The sequence below is a fragment of the Chlorocebus sabaeus genome, chromosome 1 (genome assembly GCF_047675955.1).
Source record: "Chlorocebus sabaeus isolate Y175 chromosome 1, mChlSab1.0.hap1, whole genome shotgun sequence".
Lineage (NCBI taxonomy): Eukaryota > Metazoa > Chordata > Mammalia > Primates > Cercopithecidae > Chlorocebus > Chlorocebus sabaeus.
In genome coordinates, this window is record NC_132904.1 from 119,656,437 (window position 1) to 119,679,061 (window position 22,625).

The following is a 22,625-nucleotide window of genomic DNA, read 5'->3' on the forward strand; positions in this document are numbered from 1 at the left end:
GGAGACTGAGGCACGAGAACAGCTTCAACCCCAGAGGCAGAGGTTGCAGTGAGCCGAGATATAACCACTGGACTCCAGCCTGAACGACAGAGCAAGACTTTATCTCAAAAAATATGTAAATAAATGACAAATAAAATAAAATAATGGGGTTAATAACATCTACCCCAGAGGGGTGTTGTGAAGACTGTCAGGATTCAATGAAATAATTTGTGTTGATGCTCTTGGGATGGGGCCTGGCGTGTTACAAAAGTTAGCTGCCCGTGCATTTTTTTTGTTTGTTTTATATTTGGCACTGTCCACGGAAAACGTGGCTACAGTCCTTGCCTTTCCTACACTTAAAATTTACTATTGTTTTTCATGCCTTAGGTGGGTCCAGAGAGTTCTGATCATTATTATTTTTCTAGTAGTGTCTTTCTTAGGACACAAGGTCACTCTCAGTCAGTTTGACCCTTCCTTTCAAGTGAACAGCCTCCCCAATCATGTGTTTTGGTCTCATTGCTGGAGCTCTTCCATCTCCTGTCCCACAAGGGTATGGTCACTTGACCACTGCACTGGAGGCTGGAACTTGTTCTACATTTACTGGAAGTGTGACTTTGGGCAAGGCACCAATGACCTCATCTCTAAGATGACGGGCAGGATTAGAGCAGTGGCTTGGTCTCTCGGACCTTCGGGGGCTTCATGCTAAGGATCCTAGTGTACAAGACCTTTGATATTCTTCCTGAGTTTCCACTGGATTCTTTCTGCCCCGTCTTGAATTAATTATTTGTTGACTAAACTGACATTTCTTGAGTACCTACTGGGCTAGGTGGCAAGCATGAAAGGATGAGTCAGAACTGGTTGTTGCTCTAGCAGAGGACCTGCTGTCATGGGGGTAGCCAGAGCCGGACCTGCCTTTCAGGTAGGGTCTTATAGGAAAATTCCACCGGAAAACTGAGATACCTCTTCTACTGTAGTGCAAATAGATTTATCTTTCAGTTCAGATCTTTTTTTGGGCCCTTTCTCCTGAGACTGGGAGACTTTTTGTTTCATAATTGCTTCCCTGAAGTGACCTCAACTTTTTTTTTCTTATTGAATGGTCATAGTTTTCATCCAGGGACATTATGACAATGACATGCAGAGCTCCTTTGTTTTCTAGAGGCTTAACTTGACAAACTTCAGGATGTAAATTTTGGGAACTGACCATTGAGCTTTTGATGGTGATCTGCTGTGCTGGTTGCGTATTATTTTCCTCAGGCTTCTTCTCAGTCTAAAGTGTACCTTTTTATGCGTTTATCTCGCATCTGTTAACTCTGGCATGTTCAGATGGTTTCTGTTAACCCCCTGATTTCATTAGCCAAGACTGTCTACTTCACGTTCTTGCTTTCTTTGATATAAACAAGTAAAATACATTTGTGCTCTTGTGGGGCCTATGACTAATAGCAGCCAACCACTACCATTTAGCTATTGAGCTTTCTTTGTATAAACCAGTATGTTCATAGCAGCAATGATAGTTCTCCTTTTTACAAACATCTGTACTTGGTGCAGTAAGTACTTAGTGCTGTTAAGTGCTGAGAGTATTTTGTGTGCAGCGATAGAATTGGTTTTTCTTGCTTGTTGCTGTCTTAACTGCTTTCTGTGGCTAAATTCTCCTAAGTGTGCTTCCAGGCATAAGTTAGGACAACTTTTGTGCTGATCACTAGTGCTATAATATAACTCATAGTTGTCATCACTAGTCACAAGGTACCCTTAGCCACATCATTGCCAGGAAAAGGAATATGAACTACGAATGTGCACCTCTCTCCCTCTTTCTACTCTTCTTGGTACCAGCTAAGCTTCATGCATTTGCTGTGTGAACAACAAATTTATAACTATCTCCCATCCAACCTCCTCTTCACATCCTCCTCTCGCAGTCATTTATACTGGCAGCTTTTGCAGCGTTTTTTCGTTGTTCTTCCTCACTTCCCATGTGGTTCTGTCTTTGCAGTATCTCCCTGACTTGTCCTCCTGTTTCCCATGACTGTTGTCACCGTCCTAATTTATCACCTTCTAGTGTCTTGCTTGGCATGGTGCAACAGCCACCTGACTGATTTCCCCTTTTGTAAAACAGCTTCATTTTGATATAATTCATATACTATACAATTCACTCATTTAAGATGTACAATTCAATGGCCTTTAATTTGCAGCTATTACCAGAGTCAACTTTACATCTCAGCACCTCAAAAAGAATCCCCATACCCTTTAGCTAGCAGCCCCTTACTCACCCTCACCCCTCAGCCCAGCCCTAGGCACCCACTTTCTGTTTCTGTGGACTTCCCTATTCTGGACTTTATTTTTTCAAGATGGAGTCTGGCTCTATCTGCCTCCGGGGTTCAAGTGATCCTCCCACCTCAACGTCCCAAGTAGCTGGGACTACAGGCACGTGTCACCACGCCTGGCTAATTTTTTTTTGTATTTTTTGTAGAGACAGGGTTTCACCATGTTGGTGAGGCTGGTCTCAAACTCCTGACCTCAGGTGATCCACCCACCTCAGCCTCCTAAAGTACTGGGATTATAAGCATGAGCCACTGCGCCCGGTTCTGGACTTTAATACGAATGGAATTATATGGACTTTTGTGTCTGGTTTCTTTCACTTAGCACAATATTTTTAAGTTTCATCCAAGCTGTAGCATTTGTCAGTACGTCATTGCTTTCTGTGGCTATATAATCTCTTAATTTTTAAGTTCAGAGCCAGGCTTGGTGGCTCACACCTGTAATCCCAGCTACTCGGCAGGTCAAGGCAGGAGAATCACTTGATCCGAGGATTCATTGAGGTTACAATGAACTCTAATCATGCTACTACACTCTAGCCAGTGTGACAGAGTGAGACCCTGTCTCTTAAAAAAAAAAAAAACTCCAAACAAATGGGTCCAAATTTCATTCAGCTGTCATACAAGTAACATTACCAACCCTTCTTCAACACTTGAATTTGGGCTAAATGTGGTGGCTCACGCCTGTAATCTCAGCACTTTGGGAGGCCGAGGGTAGAGGATTGCTTGAACCCATGAGTTCAAAACCAGCCTGAGCAACATAGTGAGACCCCATGTCCAAAAATAAATAAATAAATAAATAAAATTAGCCAGATGTGGTAGTATGCACCTGTGGTCCTAGTTCCTTGGGAGGCTGAGGCAGAAAGATCACTTGAGCCAGGAGGTTGAGGTTTCAGTGAGCCGTAATTGCACCACTGCGCTCCAGCCTGGGTGACAGAGAGACACTATCTCAAACAAAAAAACAAACAAAACCCAAACTCTGAATTTGACTCCCATTACTTACAAAATACGGTTGACACTCTGAATGGCATGCAAGGTTTTCTGTTGGCTGTCTCCGTCCTGACTGTCCAGCCTCATCACTCAGTCTGTTCTTTTATAAATCTCTTGTTGCAGCTACCGACACCCTCATCCATTCCAGGGTGTGTCACATACCGTTTCTATCACTGCGGTATTTAGTTCTACTGCTCCTTTGCTTATGCTTCGTGTCTTTGCCTATGCAAATCTCAGTTATCCTTCAGAATTTAGTTTCAGTATCTCCTTCTTGAAGAAATCTTCCCACATTTAATTGATCCGCAAGTAGGAATTAGTTGTTTTCTATTCTCTGAGCACTATGGATTCCTGTAATTTCAATGTCTTGGATTAGATGTCATTCTATCTTCTGTAACGTATTAAATCTTCTCTAAGAGTAAAGAGCTATCCTGATTTTTTCTTTTTCCTCCTCCTCCTTCTCCTCCTCCTTCTTCTTATTCTTTTTCTTCTTCTTCTTCCTCTTCTCTTCTTCTTCTTTTTTTTGTGAGGTTTCTGTCACATGGGCTGGAGTGCAGTGGCATGATCAGAGCTCACTGTACCCTTGACTTCCTGGGCTCAAGTGGTCCTCCCACCTCAGCCTCCCAAGTGGCTGAGACTATAGGTGCACACCCCCATAATCAGCCATTTTTTTTTTTTTTTTTTTGGATTTTTTATACAGATGGGATTTCACCATGTTGCCCAAACTGGTCTCAAACTCCTGGGCTCAAGTGATCCACTCACCTTGGGCTCCCAAAGTGCTGGGATTACAGGCGTGAGCCACAGCACCCAGCCAAGTTATCCTAATTTTTCTTTCACTTTCTCAGTGTACTTTCTACAAGACTTTACACGTAGTTGGTGCTCAAAAAGAATTTGCTGGATAATTGATGACATTTTGCATTTGTATAGTATTTTTGCTTTTTAGAGTTCTTATATATATGTCTTCTCTTTGGAAAATTAGAATTAACTAATAATTTGAAGAGAAAGTTATCAGTAATTATAATTTGTTTGAATGTTGTTTTTGTAACACAAATTATCCATGGGCAATGTATAAAAATTAGAAAATTTAAAGAGCCAAAAGAAAAAGAAATTGGTCATAATACCACCCCATGTTAGCATTTTGGTTGATATCCTTCAAGCTATTTTTTTATGTATATTATAGATAGATACACACATACATTTAAGTCATCCTATATATTCTGATAATTAACAATATCTGATCTCTCTATAACAATAAATATTGATTTTCGTAGTTAAGGATAGCATCACAAACATGCATCCCTATCTGTCCAATCTACTTGTATTTGACATTGAGCTTATTTGTAGTTTTTTAAATTTAAAAATAAATGTCACGACTAGCATTTTTCTTTTCTTTTCTTTTTCTTTTTCTTTTTGAGACGGAGTTTTGCTCTTGTTGCCCAGGCTAGAGTGCAATGGTATGATCTTGGCTCATCGCAACCTCTGCCTCCCAGGGTCAAGGAGTTCTCCTGCCTCAGCCTCCAAGTAGCTGGTATTACAGGCAGGCGTCACCACGCCCTGCTAGTTTTTTGTATTTTTAGTAGAGACGGGGTTTCTCCATGTTGGTCAGGCTGGTCTCAAACTCCTGACCTCAGGTGATCCACCTGCCTCGACATCCCAAAGTGCTGGGATTATAGGGACTAGCATTCTTTAGATAGAAACCTAGAAGCCAGATTTCGGGGTCCCTCGTCCAAACTGCCCTTCAGAGAGGCTGTTCCAGCATACACACCAAGCAACAAGTCGTGAGTATTTGCTTCCACACCATGTCCTTCCTGCCTCGGTATTTCCATTCTTTTTAGCCTTTGCCAATCTGATATTTCAAAAGTGGTATCTCAGAGTTACATTGGTTTGCATTTCTTTGATCACTGGTAACATGTTATTAATTTTCATATGATCTATTTATATTTCTTCTGTGAATTGCTTTTTTTTTTCCTTTTTTTTTTTTTTTGTCCTTTGCTCACTTTCTTGTTGACGTGTTTGTCTTTTTTATTGCTTGGAACTCTTTAACGAAGTTATTAATCTTTGGTCATACATGTTGCAAGTACTTTCCCAGAGTTTCTTTTGTCTATCAACTGTAGGCTGATTTTTAGCCTATGTAAGTTTGTTGGTTTGTTTGAATATAATCATAACAATCACTCTTTTTCTGTATGGTTTCTACATTTGGAATTATTCACAGGAAGTTCCTCCTGAAGTTTAAGAGTATGTGTATTCTTATCTTATGCCTTTTTTTTTTTTTAGTCCTTCTGTGATTTAAAAAATTAGTACATTAATACATCTTGATATAATATCTACTTTTATAAAACCTAGATGACTAAATACATCTCAATCATGGAATTAGAGGGGACTTTGAAAGTCATGTCCATTTTCCTAGCATCAGGTGCCAGGTAGACGAGTACCCCTTCCCAAGTGTGACTGTTGACCACTCCCCATCATTCCCCCATATTTTTCATTAGCTTTTCTAAAATCAGCTACTTTATTTTATGCCAGCTATGTATTTCCTAGTACCTGTCCTTAGTAGGTTGGTTTGAGGAGTAAATCAGTTTGTAAATGAGATATTGAGCAATCTGTAGTGGCACGCCAACATTCCACATATGTCTTGTTGTATGTGAAGGCATGGATGGTGGCATGAACAGTGATGCCAGATCCCTGAGGATAACGTAAGAGAGCAGCTCTTTCACTGAAGCAGGACCTTGGCCAGACAACCGAGAGCACTCGCCAATTACAGGTCCCACAGGGAACGTGGAAGGAAGGAAACATCATGGGATGCCTTTGAGAAGCTGATAGTCTGACAGTTAGGAGAGACCTCATAGGCACTCACAGACCACGATAGTGTACATCAGCAGACATGAACTGTACCAGAGAATTTCACAGGATGCTGGAGAGCTTGCGCTCTGGGAGAATTTATCGGGGAAGTCTCCCTGGGGAAGAAGCATTGGGAGCAGAGCTTTGAAGAAAAGCTGGGACCACATAGGGTGGGTTTGTGGAGTGAGGTCATTCTATGCGGAGAGAATTATGTCAGCAAGTAGGGTTTTTTGGGTTTTTTTGGTTTTTTTTTTTTGATGGAGTTTTGCTCTTGTTGCCCAGAGTGGAGTGCAATGGCACGATCTTGGCTCACTTGCAGCCTCCACCTCCTGGGTTCAAGCAATTCTCCTGCTTCAGCCTCCCGAGTAGCTGGGATTACAGGTGTGTGCCACCATGCCTGGCTAATTTTTTGTATTTCTAGTAAAGACCATGTTGCCCAGGCTGGTCTCGAACTCCTGACCTCAGGTGATCCACTCGTCTCAGCCTCCCAAAGTGCTGGGATTACACGTGTGAGCCCCCTCACCCAGCCTAGCAAGTAGTTTTTTTTTTTTTTAAATTAAAACAGTGAAGTGAATTTGTTTCTTCCCTGTCTACCTTCTTTGCACGTGATCTCACTGTTTTCATTCTCAACTCACCTTTTTACCTCCTGATTTTACTGCCATTAAGAAATTGCCATTTTGCGGAGCTTGAGCTTCTGGGTGGGAAGACATCAGGGAACAGGAAATAAACACATCTCAGAGAGGCTTCTGAGAGAATTCCAACCATAGCCTCTCTGCCAGCCTTCACTGCCAACCAAGGTAGAATTGAAATGCTTGCTTTCTAAGATTCACCTGGAGCATGGTAGGCACTCCCCTATTTAACTGAATTAGTGAAAGAATAAAAATATGTTTGGACTTTCTGAGATGTGTAGTTGTTCAGGAAGCCGGTGAAGAACAGACTTAAAACCTCTGTGGCCAGGGAAGCTGGATAGGGGATGGACATTTACTATGAAGGACATTGGTGTGGACACCTTGGGGGTGGCCATTCAACCCTCACTAAGTTGGCCAAAGGAGGAGACCCTGCTTCTAGGCAGCTCCCAGTGTCACATAACAGCAAGAAAAAGAAACCTTTGAAGTGGAGAGAGAGACCTATGCACTCTGGATATGGATGCTGAGGAAACTGGAATAGAGAAGTCAGTGCAGTTGACTGGTGTTAGCCAGAAACTTTTCTTGGAAGTCAAGTAACTGGGTAAAATACTTGCATTCCTAAGGTAGAAGGGCAAGAAATAGGCTTCTGCCTCCATATCTTTGATCCCATTTCCCAGAAGGATTCACCATTTCCTCCATTGGTGCCATCCTTTATTTCAGGCATCAGCAAACTTCAGCCCGCTGCCTGTTTTTGTAATTTGTTCTAGGACATAGTCACAGGCTTTCGTTTACTTGTTGTCTGTGGCTGCTTTTGCCTTGTCACAACAGAGTTCAGTAGTTAGTACAGACTGTGTGGTCTGCAAAGCTTAAAGTATTTACTGTCCGACCCTTTGCAGAAAAAAATTGCCAGCCGACCTTGCTTTATATTGTTAGCAATTGAATAATTTTGAGTTGTTTTTCCACAATACTCATGGTTTGCACTAGCCCATGCAGTTTCCTTAATGAGGGCCCCCTTTGCTTATGGCATTATTTGCAAGATGATATACTAGAATCGGGGGTGTGGTCTGCGAATTAGGCCTCTTGAGGAGAGATTGAACATCTGAGCTGCCTTCAAGACACACGTGGAGTGGCTAGGCCCTAATAACAGACATTATTTGTTTCTGATATGTATTTACTGCTCAATGTGTATGCCAATATTATAGAGAAATCAAGGATAAGAAGTTAAGAAAGGTACCCGAGGTCAGGTACCAGGATTTGAAGCCAGTGTGCAGGATAAAAGCTCTTGCCCTAAACACTCCACTGCTTCCAACCAAACCTCTGACCACCTTTCCTTCCTAACTCTTTCTACTCTCTACTCTGTTCTCTTTGTGATTTCTGGGCCAATCGCTGGTCAGCCTTTGCTCTTTTGGTTCATATAGTTTCTCTTGGAGCAGTCATTCCTTGGCCGGTTTCTTTTTGACCCCACCCCTCCTCCTGTAGGTGGCTTTCCAGCCTCGCTCCAATCCCCATTTCTTGCTAAGTCTCCCTGGGAGGAAAACTTGAGATGCACAGGAGGTCCTGGGTTCCCTCCACATCAGTCATTCCTGCCGTGTCACTGAGCATTGCCTGGAGCGGCAGTTGTCATCCAGGTGCCCTGCTTTCTTCAGAAGCCAGCAGGTACACAGAGAACCAGCTGGAAAGGGTATTGCCACCAGGGCCCCCGGGCCCCAAAGTGCCAAAAAGGCTGCCTCTGGGCAGGCTGAGCTGGCATTTTTGACCTTTGTGGAGAGAGGGCGTCCTTAAAGGGACAGCGAGCTCTTTTCTTTCCTGGTGGCTGACTGCCAGTTCAGATGCCAGGGGTTTGAAGAGGCCATTGTTCTGGCGATGGGAGATAGGGGCCAGACCGCCTAGTCTCTTTTTCTTTTCCTGTTACCAACTGCCTGTCTCCCTCTGATGTGCAGTGTGTCAAGTGTGGAAGGACAGTGAGCTGTCTTTGGTCACATACCCTCCCTTCCTCTGAAGGCAGCCTTGTCACCGAGGCTAAGGGACAGAATTGCCTCACAGCCACCAGCTCCCCTCCTCCAGGACAGCTGCCCCGGAGGGAGAAAGAATGGTCTCTGCAGACTTCAGTGAGGTGCCCCCATCAGTTTCTGTGCCCCAAGTGGGTAGGGTGAGGTGGGCGGACTGCAGGTGCCCCTTTTCCACTGCCTGCCTTTCCTGCCCCACCTGCCCTAGAATCGCCTTAGGTGCTTGTTAAAACTACAGATTCTGGGTTCCAATTCCAGAATTCTGGGCCCCAGGAATCCGATTATCAATAAGCACAGCACAGTTTGAGAACCACTGACTTAGTGATTCCCAAACCTGGCTAGTCATCAGAATCATGTGGGGGCCCAGCGCATCAGAATATCTGCCTGGGGTGCATGAATTTGAGCAGGGTAGCTTCTCGTTAGTGGTCAAGAGCCGGTATCCTGGAGCCAGGCCCCTGAGTTCGAATCCTGGCCCTGCCAGCTACCATCTGTGTGCTCTTGGGTAAGTTTCTCAGGCAATCTGTGCCTCTTTTCTCACCTCTAAAATGGGCTTAAGATAGTGCTCATTAAATAGAATTGTTATGAGAATTAAAGGAGTTAATATTTATAAAGTTCTTAGAACTGCCTCATTGATAAGAGTATTATATAAGTTTTCATGAAATCTTTCTTTTTTTTTTCCGGTAAACTAGCTGATCATCTAGGTTGGAGATCACAGTTTGAATAGTGTCTTAGCAGCAAGGTTGCCTGGCTGAGCTGGCTTTTCTATGTGCTTTACTAAATGACCTGAGCTGAGCCCAGGCTAGTCCTCAGTTCAGTCTGTGTGACTTGTTCGGCAAAGGCAGCCCTGTCGTTTGTCCTCCCTGTGTTGTGGCTTATAGAGTGAAGAGAAAAATCCCTTTCTGGTTTCCACCACCAGGCAATGTGGACAGCATTGGCGAGGCTGTCCCAGGAGGGCCCAGAAGCCACATCTACAAGGCTCACTGACCTCTTTGGAGGGAATTGAAGGAAAACAAGCGGCAGGCCAGGAATAGCTAGACATAAGTACAAGGTATTATAATTACCACCCACGCCCAACTCGGTCCCCTGAGTTAAATTTAACCCTCTGCACAGTCTTCTGACCTCAGGGAAGGAGGATGGACAGAAGTGTCTGCGGGGGGTCGGGGTGGGTGTAACCAGGAGCATGTGGGAGGCATTACCCTCGGGAGCTCTGTCAAGCCACAGTGAGCACCACGGTTCAGCATGCATCCAAGTTTTTATTATAACTTCTTGGTTTTGCCCAACCACTACTTTTCTGAAAATGATGCTGTTGGACTACATGTCTAGTATCCAGCTCAGGGTTAATTTTTCTTCTTGTACTCTTTAATTTCTTTTTGTGCTCACTACTTAGGAGTCTTATTTGTCCAGCTGCGTATGAATATGGCGTGAGGTATGTGGAGGTTGGGAGAGATGGCCAACCTGGGAGGACTGAGCTGCCCGGCTTCCATCTGCCCCCGTTCCCCAGTGAGGTCTGGGAGTCATCAAGGCTGGAAAAGGGCCATTGGTCGAGTAGAGAATTCTAATGCCACACGGCAGACAATGGTATTTTACAGATCCTGATATCAGGGGTTTTGGTGAGTCAAATGTTAGATTATTTAGAAGAAAACCATCCAGTCCTCCAGGGCGCGTCTGTGGATGTTTTCCATCTTGACTACAAATGTCAGCATACAGGGACCCAGCAGTGGGCAGAGCTTTCCTAGCATCCACTCCCTCCCACTTGTGCATATTTCACAAGACTTCCAGGAGGCTGCACAGGGCCATTTCTGTTCTTGGTGGGGGTTTGGATACCTTTGGTCGCTCTGAACCCAGAATGACCAGTAGGAGCAGGGCCTCAGTGGATTGAGAGACGTAACTTGTCAACCTGCCTTGAGAGAAGGATTTGGTTACCTAGTTAAGAAGATCAACCCACTCTTTTGGAGGTGAATGGAAGAGACCCCATGGTTTCTTTTCCTTTCCTACTTTTATTACCTCCTCTTTGGAGGAGGCGACAGAGGCATTACCTGCTTTGGGTGGAAATTGGGCAGAGCAAGATTGAAAGGCCTTTCCACTTTGAAGATCTATGAGTCTGTGGATACATTTCTGGCCCCCAACTCTCAATCTGGAAAAGAATGATCTGTAAAGTAGAAGCACTGACATCATCTGTGGTGGAATTAGTACATTCCTTCACTTGCTTCAGTTGACAAGGCCCACATGTGTTAATCATTCTTACAGTCATGTTGTAATTTTGGTCCATGCTGAGCTTTATGGCCTTTACCTGCTGGAATCTAGACTTTCACACTCCCGCATTTGTAGAGGACAGGTCCTTGCCAAGGGTCAGGGGGCTTATTCTGCTGTGCTGCCTACCTCAGGCAGGCTCCAGCATCTGGGGTAGGTGCATGGCTGCACGATCGATAGTGTGTGGACTGTGGGATGGGAATCAGATTTTGGTTAGGGCCATGTTATCAACGATGTGAGAAGAGATTGCAGTGGGGAGTGAGGCACTGCCAGGATATCATAGCTTGTGCCCATGGGTGAGTCAGTGTCTGCAACTTGTCATTTGGCTTCTTTTATCCTTAGATCTCTTCTCTCTTGACTTGTTCCCTTCTAGTCCCCACTAGATTTAAATTGGAAGAGCCAGGCTATGCCAAATTTTTAATATATGTATATTAAATATTTTATATATTAAATATATACAAAATATTTAATATATATTATATATAATATTTAATATGTATTTAATATATATGTTTAATATATAAATATTTAATATATGTATAAATAATATATAGTTATATATATTTTAAATATATATATAATACACACACACACACCCAGACAGGACCTGGCAACCTCTCAAAGCAGTGTGGGCACAACTACAGAAAGCCAGGCACCAGACAGCTCTTCCTGGAGTCCATACCTCTGCCATCCTATGGAAACAGAAATAGGGGAAGTTCTCTGAGTAACTGCATGCAAGCACTCCTGATTGCCCTCTGGAGAGTCCAGGCTGAATTAAAGAGGCACTGGATTCGATGCTTGAAAATGAATTGCATGCTTAAAATGAATATATATATATATTTATATATATATATGAGTCACTTTGTCACCCAGGTTGGAGTACAGTGGTGCAATCATGGCTTACTGCAGCTGTGAACTCCTGGGCTCAGGTGATCCTCCCGACTCTGCCTTTGGAGTAGCTGGAACCTCAGACATGTATCACCACATCTGGCTAATTTTTAAATTTTTAAATAGAATCTGGGTCTTGTCATGTTGCCCAGGCCGGTCTCAAACTGCTGAGTTCAAGAGATCCTCCTGCAACGACCTTCCAGAGCGCTGGGATTACAGGCAAGAGCCACTGTGCCCAGCCAGCCAAAACTCTTTAATGAGGATTGGTTTAGCATTTAAAGAGAGAGAGCGAGCAAGCCTCCCATCTGCCCAGCACAGCCCCCTGCCCCCTCATAGTAGTGTAGCTGTTCTCTGAAGAGGCAGGAAGATGCTGGGGTAGGGAGAGGAGAGGTAGTTAGTTGGAGGTGATGAAATGGTCAGAAGAGAGAAAGTAGAAACAGGGCAGGGTTCGGCAGTGCCCAACCGGATTGCTGGTCCCATTGGCTGTCGTCAACATGGCTGCCTTCTCCTGCTTCACTTCCTGTGGTCACAGAACCCAGCTTTTCTGCATCTTCTTAACACTTGCAGAACTGTGAGATGAAGAATGATTGTGGGGGCTGGGCGTGGTGGCTCATGCCTGTAATCCCAGCACTTTGGGAGGCTGAGATAGGCGGATCACGAGGTCAGGAGATCGAGACCATCCTGGCTAACATAGTGAAACCAAGTCTCTGCTAAAAATACAAAAAATTAGCCGGGTGTGGTGTTGGGCGACTGTAGTCCCAGCTACTAGGGAGGCTGAGGCAGGAGAACGGCATGAACCCAGGAGGCGGAGCTTGCAGTGAGCTGAGATCATGCCATTGCACTCCAGCCTACGCGACAGGGGACAGAGTGAGACTCCGTCTCCAAAAAAAAAAAAAAAAATTGACTGTGGACCTTTAGGGCAGGAAATGACCTACAGGGTCATCTAAGTCATCTTAGACCAACTCCTCCTTATAATAGATGGGGAAACTGAGGCCCAGAGAAAGGGTGAGCTACATCCATGGTCACACAGCAGTGTCATGCCATCTGAGTGCTCATACCCCATGGAGATGCTGTCTTAAAGACTGCGTTTTGGACTGCAGCATGTCAGTAACTCCTCCCTTAGCCAGAAACCTCCCCTTTAAGAGTCAAGTGTATATTGCATCCCTAACCAGGAAGAGGCCTGTCTGGAAACAAATGCATGAGCAGCCCAGGTGCTGCCCTGGGAGAGGGTGACTGAGCAGACTGACTGTCATCGCTGGACATGTATGGGAAAAATGGGCACCAAGAAAAGATGTCCATAGGTGTGAATAATCCGCATCGTGGGTACACCCAGACAGGACCTGGCAACCTCTCAAAGCAGTGTGGGCACAACTGTAGAAAGCCAGGCACCAGACAGCACTTCCTGGAGTCCATACCTCCGTGCCGTCCTGTGGAAAGAGAAATAGGGGAAGTTCTCTGAATAACTGGATGCGAGCGCTCCTGATTGCCCTCTGGAGAGTCCAGGCTGAATTAAAGAGGTGCTGGATTCGATGCTTGAAAATGAATTCTGTGCTTTACTTTCCTCCTGGGTCTTGTGTCCTGGCTGCTCCCATTGATCATCCTCTTGAGACACATGGGCATGAGGATGGGGGCCGGGATGTAACAGCAGCCCAGGGCCCTTGCCTTGACTCCTTTGGTTTCTCGTGACTCATCATGATCTCCTTCCCCCCAGACTCACACATGCATACTCACACTCAGACACACCCACACACACTGACACATACTCTCTCATGCACACTCACTCTGCCATTGTCTTCCTCACTAGCTCCCAGTGCAGCACAGGGACCTAACAATAGTGTTTTCATGCCGTGAGCCCTGTTAACTGGCAAAGCCGGCTCCTTGTCTCTGGTTTAAAGAAAGAGTGGGCTTGGGGTGGAGGAAGGTGGAGGGGATGGTCATGTGGCTCAAGCCTAGGGCCAGTGGCAGGAGAGACTCAAGATCTGTTTTTAAGGACAACATGTCAGCATCTTAACTGGGGCATCCAGCGAGCAGACATCCCTCTTTAAGACCTTAATCCAGGATTAAGAAAAGGTCAGTTACCTCTGCAAAGAGGTGATTTGGAGAGGGGCTTAGTGTCTCCTAATATCCTAGAGTGGGTAGAGGAGTGTAAGCCAGACTGTGGTCACTGCCTGTCCCAGGGGCCAGGACTCTCTAGAAATTCCAGGGTGGTACCGAATTCCCTGAGCCTCAGTTTGGCCTAGCAATGCGTCTTGTCTCCTGTTCGCACACAGTCTTCGGTGGTAACTAGTACATGTCTTCGGTTGGAAAGGGACTCTGCAAAAGACTTGGAGACAGATTTGCCTGCAGGAGTTTTATTGGGAAGTGCTGTTGGGAGCAAAGCTATAAGTGAGGGAATCAGGATTGGGCCAAGGGAGAAGTTCAACTCTCATGCACCTGAAAGAGACTTTAGCCAATTCCATAAAAAATTCTAGAGCTGAGATTGCCCTGCAGCGTTATCCCAAATTGAGGCAAAGGGCAGGTTTTTGTATCCTCTCCTGGACTAGTCATCGGGATGCACCGTCTGTCCTCAGGGAGGGACATTTCTTTGGGTGAGGCTGCTTCCTTTAATCCAGGGCAGGGCTCAAAGAGGGACTTAGCTGTGGCCTTTCAGCAGCTATTACTCCAGGCAGCTGGGGAGACGAGTGCTTCGTTCTGGAAAGGAGTATCATGCCCAGGCGAAACCTCTACACTACATGGGATGGGGACTCCAGGATGTTGCACTTTGTCTTACATCTGTTTATTCTCACAGTCACCCTTTTATAGAGCAGGAATCATCTCCCCTTGACAGAGGGGACTTCTACTGAGGCAGAGCCACGTGTGGAAGGTCTCAGGGTAGCTAGGGGCAGACCATGTCCAAAACTTGGTGGCTTGCGGTGGTGGAAAGAACATAGGACTTTGGTGTATATGTGATTATTTAGTCTCTTTCTGTGGTAAACCTGGGATTGTGGGCAGATTACATTACTCTAATTTGCATAATTAAGGCAAATTAGATCCATGCCCATGTTTTAAAGGTTCCCATTCCTATTTGTAGCCACCTCTTTGTTCATGGCCTTCCTTTTTGGGCAGTTATGTTTGCCTAAAAAGAGGACAACTTGCCTTAGGATATTCCCCAGTGGGTGAGACTCTGAATCCTGCCCTTGAGCAGTTCCACCCATCATCCTTCTCAGTTTTTCACTTTCATTTCCTTATGCCTCTCTGCAGCCCCTGGGCTCCATATATATGCTCCTACTCCGCTGACTTCCATAGAATCATGACTACAGATTATTTAATTTATCCTCGTTTTCCCCAGTCCCATTTTTTTCCTCCCCAGGAATCAACTCCATTTCCTTGCCCAGTCCTTTCCGCATATGAGGCTTAATGTCCTGATCACACATGGGGCCCTGTGTGTTCTCCTCTGAAGAAGAACACTTTTAGAGCCTGCCCTCCGATGTAGATTCTTGCTTGTGGCCATTCAACATTCTAATTCTGAAACTCTAGAAAAAGGAGGGATTTTTCTTCCCTTTTTATTGTATCCCAGAATATCACCATATTTACCTACACAGAGGTGTCTTCTCTTTCTTTTCTTTTTTTTTAATTTTTTATTTTTTTGAGATGGAATCTCGCTGTGTCACCCTGGCTGGCGTGCAGTGGCACAATCTCGGCTCACTGCAGCCTCCGATTCTCCTGACTCAGCCTCCTGAGCAGCTGGGATGACAGGGGTGCATCACCACGCCCAGCTAATTTTTGTATTTTTAGTAGAGACAGGGTTTCACCATGCTGGCCAGGCTGTTCTCGAACTCATGACCTCTCAAAGTGCTGGGAGTACAGGCATGAGCCACTGCGCCCAGCCTGTCTTCTCTTTCAAAGACAGCAATTTTCAAAACTAAAAAGATTAGAGTAAATGTAATCGGGTTGAATTAAAACCCAATGATCAAAGGAAAGGTAACATGGGAGGAGGATCTGACCATTCTAAATTTGTCTATTTCTCTAGTCCCTGATGAATGACATCTCGGTATACTGAATAAAGTTGCAGATGTGCTCATAATCTCTTTGACTCAATTATCTGTTCTGTGAAATTGGAATAATAAGATTAAAGGAGATATGACCCAGTGTGCCCTTCGTAAGGTACCTACCCAACAGGGGCTGGCAATACCTTCTCAATGAATGTTAGCCCTTTTTATGTGGGAAATTATTAAACAAGAGGAAGGATATCTTGGATTAAAGAAAAGTTTAATATCTAGAAAATATAGATCACTAGTCTATGTTTTCTAAAGTTATTTTGATACTAAATTACTAGAGAATTAGGTTAAAATAGTATAGACCAATGATTCCTAAAACATTGCCACATATTTCAATCACTTGGAGATCCTTCAAAAGCTCTGATACCTGGCTCCCACCTCCAGACGTTCTTGTTTAGTTGGTTATGTAAAAACTGTCAGATGATTCTGAAGTGTAGCAAAGTTTAGGAACCACTAGTATAGATCATTTGGTGAATATGTAGTTGATGCTGGCTGAAAATGTAGATTTGGTTATAGTGAACATTTAGAAAAGAAAAAGGTAATACCCAGGAGCCAATTATTGTATTTGGGTAAGATTAAAAGAAGATTGGAAAAGAGAATTGGTGTGCATGGTGAAGTGGGGTTTAAATAATGTGGAGAAGGAGCCCTCACCCTAGTAAGCTCTGTTCGCAGTGAGCTAAGGGCGAAGTGTTTTTATCCTGCTGGGCTGCATTTTGTCCCAGGGAAGGCTTTCAAACCCATGTATCCATGTGTACATGATAAAGTTTGACTTAAAGGGTGGGTACCTGATTGAGTGGCAGTTTTGGTTGCTAAACCAAAATGTTGTGAATGTTGTGTTGGAGCCATCTGAATCCTCAACTTCCTCACCCTTCAACCTCCTGGCCATTTCTTGCATTAGGTTTTAATTATGTAGACATCACTGCTCCTCATGTGAGAGATGCAGTATTAATGAGAGGTCTTGGGTTACAGCTGGGTCAGAGGCAATCAATATACCCATTTGGACACCCCCGACCCAGCTTCCCTGGATTAGAGTCTGAGTTGGGGAACTCAGAGAGGACCAAGTGGACATCTGTGGAACATCAATTCTTTTGCCTTAATAGCTCATAATGCACAGACTATATCCTAAGCATTAATTCAGGAAAGAGTTATTTAATAGGGTCTCTAGAGTACCTGATGGCCAGTGTATACCACCTCATTTATAATTCAAGGACTGAGTTAAAAGATCTTTAATGACCCCTCCCATTAAAAAAAGTTGGTCAGATATTGAACTCTTTGGCTAACAGTCTAGCTTTTTTTCCTCTTCCAAAATTCCTGAAAGATTATCTATATACCCTCTGTTTTCTTGACCGTCTTTCAGTCTCAGGGCAGTCAGTTGTTTGGGGCAGCACTGCAGAGTCTTGGAGACAAATTGTCTTGGAGACAAATCGTGGTTTCTCTGTTTACTCTGTATGTGATCTGGGAAAATTCTTCAGTCACTGAGATGCCTCAGTTTCCTCTTCCATAAAGTAGGATCAATGGATAAAAGGAAGGAATATATATTAAAAGTATAAAATCCCTGCCTGACTCATAGTATACTTTAAATGCTTTCAGCCATTTTATTGGAGGAATAACTTGAGGAAGGGATGATGTCCTACTCATCTGAGTTTCTTTTTCCTCATCCTTATAGTAGTGTATCAGTGAGGGTCCCGTAAGACAGAAACCACACCAATAATTTGAACAGGGAAAATGTAATATTAAGAATCATTGGCTGGGTGCAGTGGCTCATGCATGTAATTCCAGCACTTTGGGCGGCCAAGGTGGGAGGATCACTTGAGCCCAGGAGTTTGAGACCAGCCTGGGCAACATAGGGAGACCCCATCTTTAAAAAAAAAAAAAAAATGCTGGGCATGGTGGTATATACCTGTAGCTCCAGCTATTCTGGAGGCTGAGGTGGGAGGATTGCTTGAGCCCAGAAGGTTGAGGCTGCAGTGAGCTGAGATCGTGCCACTGCACTCCAGCCAGGGCAACAGAGGGAGACCCTGTCTCAAGAAAGAACGACAAAAGAATCATTAACAAGTAAAAACATGGAAAGGTCTCTGAAGAATGGATGTATAACAGATGCCTCTTGTTATAACAGATGTAGGGAGCAGCTCCTAGGATTGAGCCACTCACTGAAGGAACAAACTTCTAAGAAGGCTCCCTGCACCTCCTCCAAGCCCAAGGCTACAATTCAGAACTTAATGGAGAGGGTGTGGCCATGGCCCTATGTATGGCACAGAAGGCTCTAGAGATCTGGGGACTGGGGCACAGAAGCTGGAAACTGCCCATTAGGGTATCAGTGAAACTCATTGGGAGGCTGGTGACTTCCGCAGAAAAGCACCAGAACAAGAGAGGGCAGCCCCTTCTAGTGTCTGTTAGCGCCCTCTACTGACAAGATATAACATTGTGCCAGTTGGCAAAGAAGAAACGTTGACAGGGCACAGCTCCAGCATCACAAGGCAGGGAAAAGAAGGGTGGATTTGCAGCTGAGGGGCAATACATGGATACGTAGCCTGAGTAGGAACAATGGAACTTACCTTGTAGTGTTGTTTTGAGGGTTAAATGCAGTATTATAACAAGCACCTTTGGCCTAGATGTTTATTTATAGAAGTAGCATGGTATGGCAAAAAGATGGATTTTATTTTATTTTATTTTATTATAATTTTTTTGTGACAGAGTCTTGCTCTGTCACCCAGGCTGGGGTGCAATGGCGCAATCTTGGCTCACTGCAACCTCTGCCTCCTGGGTTCAAGCAATTCTCCTGCCTTAGCCTCCCAAGCAGCTGGGATTACAGGTGCCTGTCACCACACCCAGCTACTTTTTTGTATCTGTAGTAGAGATGGGGTTTCACCATGTTGGCCAGGCTGGTCTTGAACTCCTGACCTCAGGTGATCCACCTGCCTCAGCCTTCCAAAGTGCTGGGATTACAGATGTGAGCCACTGCGCCCAGTGGAAAAGATGGATTTTTAGAAAGAACTATGAGATCATGGGTAAGGATAGGCTTCTGATACTCAGTTTTCTCATCAGTTTGACAAAATACATTTTTGTTTAAACGGAGTTTCGCTCTTTTACTCAGGCTGGAGCACAATGGAACAATCTCGGCTCACCACAATCTCCGTCTCCTGGGTTTGAGTGATTCTCCTGCCTCAGCTCCCTAAGTAGCTGGGATTACAGGCACCCACCACCACGGCTGGCTAATTTTTGTATTTTTCTTAGAGACAGGGTTTCATCATGTTGCCCAGCCTGGTCTTGAACTCCTGACCTCAGGTGATCCACCTGCCTCGGCCTCCCAAAGTGCTGGGGTTACAAGCATAAGCCACTGCGCCTGGCCTGAAATAAGTTTTATGAAAGGATAAAAGGCATAAAAGCACTTACCCTTAACTGTGCCTGCAATGGTGCATTCTCAGTAACTTGTCGGTCCCTGTTTCTCTTCTTTGTATCCCACACACTTCAGAAATCTCCTAAATGACTGTGCTTCAGAAAAGCCCTTGTGATTTGGATGATAGTTTTAAAGCAATGAGGTTCACCTTTGCCTGTCATTCTTCATGATTCAACAAATTCAGATTTACATAAACTGTTTAGAGTGCTATTCTGTAAGAAGTTTTTAAATTTAATTTTATTAGTATGCAGGTAGGATTCAGAGATGTAAGATCTTAGCCTTTATTGTCAACATTTCCCATGCATGTCAACAAAAATTATCAGACACAGGAAGTGAATAAAATACTGTGTAGACACTGACCCTCTTTATATAAAATGTGATTGATCAGGTCTGGGTTGAATGGATTGGTTCAGTTGGATTTGCAGGTGTATCTTAACTTCTCTTTTTTAGCCCTGATTCCTCTAGGGTGGTCTCTGGAAAGTGCTTTCGACACTGCACAGGACTCTCAGAAACCTCTTTTCCTTTAAGAAATAGAATATAGTGTCAGTTTTCTGTATCTGTGAGGGAAAGTTTTAATTCAGAGAAAGGCACCCACTTTTACCTCAGTTTCCTAAATTTATTTACAGAAAAGCAGCTTAGGAATTTAGGCACCAAATAGCTGTGAAAATGTGGAGATTGAGTCTGAAGGCATAAGTTCCATCTGTGGAAGTCCTGTTGGCTTTGTTGGAATTGCAGCATGTACCTGCTCTTAGATCAGCTGGTCACCCCAGAGTTTGTGCTGTCCTCTCAAGAAGGACAAGGGCAGAAAGTATGAGTGCCTCTGTGCGAAATTATGAACATGGTTAGGGAGAAAAGGCCCATGCCTTCCTAATGGCATGTCAGTAGCCCCTTCTTTTCACACTCAATGTAATGGCTCAGAGTAGGACTTGGGTGAGGCACATTGGGTTTCAGATACAGGCTCTGCTACTTAATAACCATGTACTGTAGGCAAGTTATTAAACTTTCTACCTCTTAGTTTTGTCGTCTGAGAAATGGGAATAATAAGTATTATCCACTTCATATACTGTTGATATAATTCAATGAAATAATTCTTGTCGGGGGTTTAGCAAATTGCACTGCACATAGATAGTACTCTTTTGCTATCATCAGGATAGTTTTGGTTTTATTGTAGCTCAAGTGAAGAGCTTCTCAGCATGAAAGGCTTGTATTCTGTAACAGTAGACACAGTCCAGATTCCCTGATTTGCTTGTTTTGTTACTTTTCTATTATTTAATGATGTCCATTTTGGGAGGAGCAGGCAGATAACATCTTGGTGACTGAAGAAATAGCACGCACATACTTCATGCATCTTAAGGAACTGAGATCTTTCTTGTATTCAAACTCAAGGCTTCTGAATATCTGTCTCACCACTTTTCACTGTGTTTTTCAACAGTAGCTATTGCTTTTGACCAGTATTGATTATAGTAGCTTCAGTTTACTGGACAGATACATACTATGTGTTAGATGCAGCGAGAAGCAGGTTGCATGTATTTACGTCATTTAATCCTCACGCTTTCCATTAAGATTGTTATTTTTGTGACTAAAGATTGAAAGATCGGAAACTTAGTGAAGCTAACTTTTCAAAGGGTACAGAAGTAATTAATAGGACTAACATTTGAAGTCATATTTGTCTGGTCCCTGACATATGGTTTTAACCCATTGCATTTAATATAAACCATGAAAATACTAACAATGTAAGCCTACATATAGCTGTACATTTTGTAATAGAAGAAGGAAAATCCCCCCAAAATTAGCACAGCTTGTTCAAAGTTACATAGTAAGTGAGTGGGGAAGCTAGGACTAGGACTCTGGCCACTTGATCCCACCAATCCCTGTGTTTATGCCTTAATGGAGGAAAGGACATTTGGTGCAACTTTTTTTTTTTTTTAATGCAGAATCTTGCTCTGTCACCCAGGCTGGAGTGCAGTGGTGTGATCTTGGCTCACTGCAGCCTCTGCCTCCTGGGTTCAAGAGATCCTCCTGCCTCAGCCTCCCGAGTAGCTGGGATTACAGGTGCGTGCCACCATGCCTGGCTAATGTTTGTATTTTTAGTAGACATGGGGTTTCACCACGTTGGGCAGGCTGGTCTAAAACTCCTGAGCTCAAGTGATCCACCTGCCTCAGCCTCCCAAACTGCTGAGATTACAGGCATGAGCCACCATGCCCAACCCAAAGATATTTACTGAATATGTGTGTACCCAGTACTCCTACATACTGGAGGGACATGAAAGAAAAAATAGCCTACAATCTTCTCAGGATGTAAAACCAACAGAGGACAACATAATTTGCAATTAAATTCTCAATGTATACTATAAGGGCAGTGGCAGCGGAGGTACCCAACTATTCTTGGTGCTTTCACATTCTTTTCTTGACTTCATCATCTGTTCAGCAGTACAAAGGAGGAAATATGTAGTATTAGCAGTTTCACATGAAGAAACTGAGTCTGAGATGAGAGTAGGTGGTTGACCAGCAGACAGTGCAACTCAACTTTGGTTCCAGATCTGACTCTAGTCCAAGATCTTTCTGTGGATTAACAGAGAAGAGCCAGATAGGCATTTCAGAAGAGGTCGGACTTGAGCCAGACAAGGAGGGATGGCTGAAATTGGGACATTGCCAATATACCTTTCTTTGGAGCTGGGATTCCTCTCGGTAACGGAGGTAGGGCCAGACAACCCAGACCTGTCTGCTTCCCAGATACTGTGAGGCTGCTGTTCTATCAACGGGCTGCAGACAGAAGCAATCCTAGAAAGGCTTTTCATGATGAGCCTGCAGGGGCTGGCCCTCCCAGAATGAGACATTTTGCCAACAGATGCCCAAGAAATATTAGCTCTCAGTGTGAGTTTGAGCAGGATGCAGGTGACATCAATGGATTATAATTACTATTCACCTTCAGCATGTTTTCCTGTGCAGCTGCGGTGGACAGACCAAACTGTCTTTTTGGAAGATTCAAAGCATGAGAATGCATAAGCCAAACATTTGCTGTTCAGGGTGGTCCTGGAATAGCAATGTGGGCGTCGCCTGGGGGTTTGTTAGAAAGGCTGACTTTTGGGTGGTCCCCTAGACCTGCTCTTTCAGAATCTGTGGGTGAAGAAGATTCTTAGGGGATTAAAGTTTCTGAAGCACTGAGCTAAACATCTTCATTGTTAGTGTCGGTTTTGTGCTACATCCCTCGAGATGACAGTGGTTCTCAAATAGTTGGGGTGTGAGACAATTAGTTAATTGCTATGGGTCTAGAGGCAGGTGATCTGGATTCCCAGCTTTGCCTCTTTCTT

The 22,625-nt window shown here is 44.1% G+C and overlaps 1 protein-coding gene across 6 annotated transcripts in view; it reads left to right on the top strand.

Moving 5' to 3' along the window:
* The window catches only part of GRAMD1B (GRAM domain containing 1B), a 269,444-nt gene that overhangs the window by 182,284 nt on the left and 64,535 nt on the right, over positions 1-22,625 (top strand). The window lies entirely within an intron of this gene.